The sequence below is a fragment of the Spinacia oleracea genome, chromosome 6 (genome assembly GCF_020520425.1).
Source record: "Spinacia oleracea cultivar Varoflay chromosome 6, BTI_SOV_V1, whole genome shotgun sequence".
NCBI lineage: Eukaryota > Viridiplantae > Streptophyta > Magnoliopsida > Caryophyllales > Amaranthaceae > Spinacia > Spinacia oleracea.
Window position 1 is genome coordinate 106790468 of NC_079492.1, and position 8799 is coordinate 106799266.

At 38.2% G+C, this 8799-nt stretch overlaps 1 long non-coding RNA gene across 1 annotated transcript; it reads left to right on the forward strand.

The window, feature by feature from the left end:
• Positions 1-394: 394 nt before the first annotated feature.
• Positions 395-2345, forward strand: LOC110781900 (uncharacterized). Its single transcript, XR_002531853.2, has 3 exons — positions 395-1110; positions 1505-1576; positions 2179-2345. It is a non-coding gene; the product is annotated as an uncharacterized lncRNA (long non-coding RNA).
• Positions 2346-8799: the final 6454 nt, after the last annotated feature.

Here is an 8799-nt window from a genome sequence, read left to right on the forward strand (position 1 = left end):
GTAACACCTCGCTATGGCGGAAAACTATTACTAAGATCGATGAAAAAAGGATATCCAAGTGAGTGTTATTTTGGCATGACACCTTTTAACTCAATTTTTAAGTTTGGAACTTAAGGCTCTTACTATGTTAGTTAGATTTTAAGTGAACTAAAATCCTTAATCATGCAACATAATCAAGCTTCGATGTAATACCCCAGATTTTTAAACTTGATTAATTATACTAATTATTTTAATTAGCCTTTCTAATTAAGCTTTAACCTGATTAATGAATATTTTATTTTGAAAATTAAAATGTTTTAATGATAAGTATTATTTTCAGGTTTAACGATTTAATTTTAAATCATGTTAAAACTTAATTTTATTAGGAGATTTTAAGCAAAAAGGGAGAATTAAAAATCTAAAAGTTATCTATTTACTAAAATGCTCCCATGTATTCACAGAATTGGAAAACCAGGTTCTTGAACCCCTTTCTTCTCCCTCTTTCGTGTCACCATTTCAATGAAGCTCAAACCCATGACTATCCATGTGTCTCTACTAATTCATTCTCTTTGCTAATTCATCAAACCTATTTACCTAAAACTAGACTAGCTAATCCTAATCACCAATTTATTAACTCAAATCTCTTACCCTTGTCTCTACCAACAATCTGAGTTTTTGCATCCATGGAGCACCATGTCCCTATAAATAGCTGCTCAATCATCCCAAAAAACAATACAATTCAAATTAACTTTTAATTTCTAAAACCACCATTAAAAGCCCTATTGAACAAATTCAATTTATGGAATCACCACCATTTTTGCCGCTCAACCCCGCCGGAAAATCACCACTGTCTCTCACCTTCTGTCAGAAACCACCGTGACCAATCACCCCCAAACTCAGACCACCAAGCGACACCTATCAATAACCAAAGCTTGTCTCCCTCCTCGTGTGGCTGTAATTCGCCCTCCTCTGCGCACGAGCATCAATTCCCACCAGTCGCCGTCGACGTTTCGCCACCACCCACCTTCACCCGGAAATCCTACCGCCTCTTTTGTGCGGGTCCCGATCAGAAGCTGTCCGATCAGTAACCTGCTCTCTTTCTCCCTTCTTTGTTTCTCGGCTTTACAAACTGTAAGTCTCTTCAAACTTGGATATCTCGTTCCTTTACATATAGTACAATAATGGGCCTTGTTTTCTACTTTCCTAAAAATGATATCCCGTATTGGTTTTGTATTCTTCGGGATGTTTAAAATTAGTGGGCCTTTTGCTTCTAATACTTGGATTTATTATCTTATGGTTGACTTTCAAATAAGCTACTAAGATTAATGTAGTAGTAAAGATTTATAAGCTAATATATTCTTATTCTTTTAAAAAGAAAATGTGTTTGAATTTTAATTATTATTTTAATTATTATTATTATTATTATTATTATTATTATTATTATTACTATTATTATTATTATTATTATTATTGCTACTACTACTAAAAGTAAGTAATAACTTGACTATACTTATTTTTATAAAAGATCTCGATCCTCGGAGCTCAGGAAGGACGATAATCAAGGCTACAGAAAAAGTCTAGCCAATCACGAATAGAGGTAACGGCTATTGCTAGTACCCGCAAATCCCTTTTAAATGAGATTATAAAATTACGACGTTACATTTGATTTATTTAATCATTTTTATCGTGTTTTATGATTTGCGGGAAAGAAGTATGCTTTAAGTAAACTATTTCATATTTATATGATATTTATGAGAACCATGAAACAATCATATTTTATTGATCACCTGATCTCAAGAGTTATTTTACTTCAACTGAAGTACAGAGGTTGAGAATTATAAAATCCATTAAAACATGATAAATAAAAGTGAAAGACCTAGTTTTGTTGGCAGTATCAGTTCACAGGTTACAGTTTACAGTTTCGGTCATGCATGTACCCAGGGGCACAGGCCCACAGTTGAGCACAGGCTCTTATGGACACCGGCCCATCGTGGAAGACGTTCCACCAGTTTATACTTGCCAACAACTAGCATGTTAATAAAAGAAAAGGTTATGAATAAACTAATATGATGTTTTTATTAAATGTTTTATGATATTCTTACTCCCTGTTTTAGTAACTAAAATGAGTTGAAATGATTTTACGTTACTAGAGTAGTACGTTACTGAGTCTTCGGCTCACCGTTTTGTTTTATGTTTTAGGTGCCGACCAGGACGGTGGATGCGATTAGTGGCAAGGATTTTGTCTTATTAGGGCTCACCTAGTTTAAACTTAATTTGTACTAAGTTCGAGTAAGAATTTTCTACTAAGTTATGTAAGTCACTTTTGAATATTAATATAGAACATAGTTATATAAAAGTATTATGAGGATAATAGCCTTGTAATTCCCAAGAGGGAGTTACGGCGGTAATGTCCCGACCGAATTAGGAGTGATTCCGCTGCTTAATTACTTGAGTTAGAGGTCGGGGCGTTACATTCGATCTCATGCATATTTAAGACATATTTAAAGCAATAAATAACTTAAAACATGCATAAGATAAATGTGATCTAGTATGGCCCGACTTCATCTTGAAGCTTCAACTTCAAAGTCCGTCTTGAAAATCTCCGTGGGAGGCGCCATTTTCTTCAAATAGGATAAGCTATAATTAAACTAATTACAACTATTTGATGGTACGCAGACCATATTTTAATTGAAAAACAAATTTGGTGCTTTAGACCAATTACATTCAAATTAATGGTATGCAGACCATATTTTCTATCCTATTTGGGCCATACTAGTCACTTCATAACCTGCAAAACATTACATATACAATATATACCATTCACCAATTCATTATCATGAATGGCCCACATAGCTGGTTAGTAAAACACGTTATGCATCACATAAATATTTGCAGCAATTAATCAAGGGCCTTAATAATCTACTAATTATTCAGTCCTTATTAATTCTAATCAAGTTGTTTAACCTTAAAGGATTTGTAGACCTAATCAAGAGTTTAGGACTAAAATTACTTCCACTCAAACCAATAAATTCATATGCTTTACTAATTTTAAACATAAAAATGTATTTCTAGTCTAACTGGAAACATACAAATTTAATTAAAATTTAAAGCTCATATAAATTTATAATTGAATCCATTTTATTTAATTTATTTTTCAGTTGAATTTAAATTAATTCAAGGTTTTTAATTTTAGTAAAATAATTAGAATAAATTAAAATTTATAATAATTATAATATTCAAAATTAAAATCCAAGAAAACAATTTTAAATTATTAATTTTAAAATTAATTAAAATTACTTGAACTGAAAAACTCAAATTAAAATTTAAAACGCGACAATCGTAACACGACGAGCACTTGGGCTTGCGCCCAAGCCCCGTCGAGTGCACGAGGCTTAGCGCCCCTCGACTGTTCGTGTAGCAATACGCAAGCAGGCCACACGCAACGCAGCAGTGCAGGCCATGCTGCGCGAGCCCGCTCGCTCGACGCGCCTGCTTGCCTCGCGTCTTCTTGCTTGCTGGGCGTGGCAGCGCGCGCTGTGGCGCAGCACGCTTGCTGCCCACACGCGTCTGCCCGATGGCTTGCGCCTTGGCCCTTCGCCCTTGCCCACTCGCCCATATGCGCACAGCACTCGATACAGGGCAGCGTGCTACCTTGTGCTCGTGTGCCATGGCTCTTGCTCGTTGCATCGTACCGCATGGGCGACGAGCTCCCTTGCTCGTCGTCGCATGCCCACACTATACAACACCCCTTAAGGGTAACACGTAGCGTCCATTGCTTTGTGTGTGCAAGTTTTATGAGCGAATTGCATAAAAATTAAAACTTTTATTTCCAAAATTATTGACAAATTAATAAATCATATTAATTTCATAATTTTAGGGCGAAAAATCGAAAATTCATTAATCAATTAATTTCCGATTAACATGGATTCAAATCTAGGTCATAAAAATTAAAAATTTAACATAAATTAACAATTTTAATGGTGGATTTTAATCATTGGTACCTAATTAAATTATTAATTAATCATGAAAATCAAATCAATTCTAAATTATTCGAATTTCAACAAATTAATCATAATTACAAATTAGGTTGTATAATTAACAAGTCTAGGCATTCATAATTGTTAAACATATACAGTAGGTCAATCAAAAACTCAAGATTTATCAACAAGAATCTCAAATACTTAATTTGACATCTTAAATTTATAAACTTTTGCTTTCGAAAAACTAAAACCTCCGAAAAGTCATAGTTAGGCTTCGAATTTGGGAATTCTGGGTTTGGCTTCGAAAAACTAAAATTTTAGAATGCCTTTTACATGCGGAATTGACACAAAAATCACTCGATTTGGATGAGTAACGAAGAAACTGCCGAAAAACTGCGTACATATAATTAAATAAACGCAATTTGCAATTAATTACGAAAATTAATCACCCCTTTAATTCTTTGCAAATTTGTAAAATTTAACCATGTTTATGCAATTTAGATTATGAAAATAATAAGAGGCTCTGATACATATGAATAAACATAAATCATGCGGAAAAACCATAATGCCAGGAAACATATTATTTACACATAATCATATAGCATAATTTAGATGCATACACTTTGTAGCGTGCCCTCCCTAGCTGCGCCCGAACCGAACAAGAACAAGTCTTTAGGACTCCAAGTGTCGTCTCTCCGTAGATAGTCCACAGCACGTCCGGATCCGCCTTAAGATTGACCAACTAGAGTCGCCCTTAAGGTTCTTAGATTTTCGGCTATTTGGGTGCAAGTGTTTGGCTGATTTTTGCTTAAAATCTTACCTTGAATATTTCAATAATCGTCTGTTAAATATGTGACCCTAGGCTGAAACTCAGCCCCGGGCAAAAAGAAATATATAAAAGTGGCGTATGTGTGCGCAAAGAAAAAAATAGATTACCTGCAGTAATAGGGGGCTTCCCTTAAAAATTTCGGATTTGGCATCCTTCTTCAGCTCATCCGCACTCAGCAAAGTCTCAGCAACAACCAACGGCATGATAGAATAGCAACTTTCCATCTGGCTAATCAAGGGGATCAGCCTTATGTCACCGAACTCACCATTATTATTCGACAGCAAATAATGATTCAACAAGCAAAATACGAGGGCTCGAATGTTCAATTTTTGTTCGGTCATATTCTTACTAGGCCTAAAATGATGTTTTACAAGTTTTGCCAAGTTAACCTTATCGTCTACAACAAGTTCAGCAAACATGTTATCATCTAGCCCTAGGAAGGCCCTTATGGTTGTTTTACCCTCTTCAATAGTGCCAGGGGTAACAGGAGTAGCATTAGTAGGATAACCAAGGATCGCAGCAAATTCATCAGGCAAAGGACATATTTCATTGCCCCGAAAGAAAAAAACATGATGATCGGAGTCCCAAAAGTTTAGGGCAGCATGCAGAAAATTATAATCAATATTAATTTGTTGTAAGCCTAAAAGTGCCTCTAAGTGGTATTCTTTTAACAAAGCTTTTTCTGTGGGAGTAAGGGCTCGTAGCCAACGCCTAACAGTCCGTTGGAGTGAGAAAGTAGGGGTCGACATGGCAAAAGCAGTAAATAAATTAGAGCACAGCAAAAAGAGAGAAAGAATTTGAGAGTGGTGGAAAATAAGGACGTATCTAGCCCCTATATATAGCTGAACGCACCCAATAAACATCCTGATCCCATTCGGAAACGTGTTTAGAAATCCGAAAATAAAATATTACCAGGAAAGAACTTTTAGCGCCCACCTCTGGGCGCCGGAATTTTTAACGCCTGAGCTGGGGCGCTGAAAATGCAGCCCAAGGCCCAGATTTCACAAAAAAACACGGAATAGGAAAGGACTTAAGACCGTGTTGCTAAAACACGAGGCCCTATTACAAGTAAGATCAAGCCCAAAGCACCTTTAGCTCCCAAATAAGCAAAAAATAATAATAACAGTGAAACTTGGTCGAAACTTAGACTCATCTCAGAAAACGCTCATGTACACTTTTCAAAAAAAAGCAAGTTAAATATCATGGTCATTCTTCGAAACACCAAAAATATGTGTCGTCAAGTCATTGGTTTTCCAAATAGAAAATGTCTGTCAGTCAAAGGGATAATCCGGGCCAAGCCAAAACCGGATGTCGCCTGAAAGCTAAAGTCGCACTCCATGGCTTCACTAAAAATAGCACACTACTATAGGAGGTCGCTCGCACATACGAGCGTGACCCCAAACATGATTACAAAACGCGAAAAACAACCGACGAGCCCCAACACTTGGGGGCTCGCGAAAAGTGGACTCCAACAAGGAGCGCCAATCAAAATCACATTTCCAGACTGCGCCACGCACCATAACATGTTTGGATATCTCAAAAAATATTGTTAAACAAAAATACACAATGTGGACCCACTTATAGGACACATCTAATCAGGAAATATTACGACCCACCAACAGGTTGTAATCACCAAAAGCTCTTCTACATAGGCAAAATAAGAAATTCAAAATGGGCTCGCCCACCCTCAGCGGGCAGGGTCTGCGTCACTAGCCGCGCAGGTCCTCCGTTTTCGAAAAATAAAGTCTTCAAATTTAAAATAGGCTCGCCATCTTCAGCCGGCGGGGTCTACGGCGCAAACCACGTAGGTCCCTATTTTCAAAAAAAAAAAAACTAAACAAAATAAAATTTCAAAACACATTCGTCCACTTCTATCGGACGGGGTGTCCACCCTCAGCGGACAAGGTTCGCCACCTTCAGCGGGCGGGGTCTACGTCACAAACCGCGTAGGTCCTTATTTTCAAAAATTTCAAAACAGATTCTTCCACTTCTATCGGACGGGGTGTCCACCCTCAGCGGACAAGGTTCCCCACCTTCAGCGGGCGGGGTCTACGTCACAAACCGCGTAGGTCCTTATTTTCAAAATTTTCAAAACAGATTCGTCCACTTCTATCGGACGGGGTGTCCACCCTCAGCGGACAAGGTTCGCCACCTTCAGCGGGCGGGGTCTACGTCACAAACCGCGTAGGTCCTTATTTTCAAAAACATCAAACAGATTCGTCCACTTCTATCGGACGGGGGGTCCACCCTCAGAGGACAGGCTCGCCCACCTTCAGCGGGCGGGGTCTACGTCACTAACAGCGCAGGTCCTTAGTCGCTGCAGCGATAACTTTTATTGGTTTTCCCTTTTTCCAAAAATTAAAGGATTGGTTTGTTGGATTTTCCTTCGTTTTACATCCTATAAAAACAAGGGGGTTTTCTCGTTTAGCTAGCCCTGAAAATGAGAATCTTTAAAAAACGTTTTACCTCGTGATTGGGCTTGGCCAGGCCCAATTACACTTTACAGCTTTAATTTCGAAAACATCTGTAGTTACTCCCAATGACAAAGTGAGGGAGTTTCTACGCATCTTTAGATCCTTCCAATGACAAAGTGAGGAAGTTTCTATACTATCAGTTGACAAATCCCAATGACACGTGAGGGATATGTCGACACTTCAAGTGATGACCCTTAAGTCAAATGTTATCACTCGGGGGCTCGTGAGACCCTCGCAAAACAGGTCACATACACCATGGCTTGTGTGACGCACTCCATCTAATACTTTGACCATCGTCTTACTCCAAGACTCAGTCAAAGTGGGGGCTAACTGTAGACACCTACTTTTGTCCCCATTCCCGCAAGGGAAAGGTTCGATGATGAAAGCATAAAAACTCCACTTGACAACGCATCTCCTATAAAATAAACTAATCTCGATTCCCTATTTCATTTCACCCGAAACCTGCTATTTATGGAAACCTGCTAAAAATAGTAACTGCCGTAACAAGTAGTTGTTAAAAGTGGCAAATCATAAAAGATAGAAACCTGTCAGAATTAAGTGTTGCATTCCAACATAAATCCTAAATGAGATAGAAAACTGCGAGAATCCTATTCCTAATAGGATTCGGAAATAAGAGTTACGTATTAATTAAAATCATAACGAACCTAGAGTTCGTAACGGGCCCAGATGCATTCCGTCACAAAATTGAGACGCGCTAAAAGACTCGAATTAATCTCAAACTCTACGGATTTTAGGAATCCGAATCTGACTAAACAAAACTGCCCAGACCCTATTTTCAACGCCTGGCTCTGGGCGCCGAAATCTTCGGCGCCCAGGCCTGGGCGCTGAAAATACCTGGGTACGTCTCTTTTCCTAATTCTTTGTGGATTAGAACTCTGCAATTCTATCTTTCCACGAACTCTTCCCTATAAATAGGCCCCTAGTTTCGACGTGACACAACAACACATAATATACTCTGAGTATTGACTCTAAACCCCTTAGCCTAAGCCTCTCGCTGCGAAACTGTTCACGCGTTCTGTCGCAATCGATCCATAAATCGAACAGAACGTATCCTGTCCCATAATCGAGATTCGTTAAATAAAAGGAGAAATAGCAAAGTCAAAGTGGTTAGTTTTCTGAGAACCGTGACGCACCTCTCAAGGGTGCGTCGTAATGTGTCCCTTTTCGATGATTTAACTGCTTTCCTCGCCCTTTTTATGAACTGTTAAACTAACCTAATATGATTGTTCTATCACGCCTAACAAATATAATATTTTTGGGAAATCGGATTATCATGCTAGGTCCCTTAATGCTATTTAAATCAGATAATCACGATCGAATTAGTATTATATGTTGCATATTGTTAAAATCAATTCAGATTAGTTTAATAGTTAACGCATGTCCCTTCAATTATTTATGCTGAGCTAGTAAGGATATCCTGCCTCTGGAGTTATCGACGAGCGACTTACTCCTCTTGGTAGTTACAGTCCCCCGAACCCTCAATCTCTACCTTGCGGGTGTATATTGAGAGATCCCC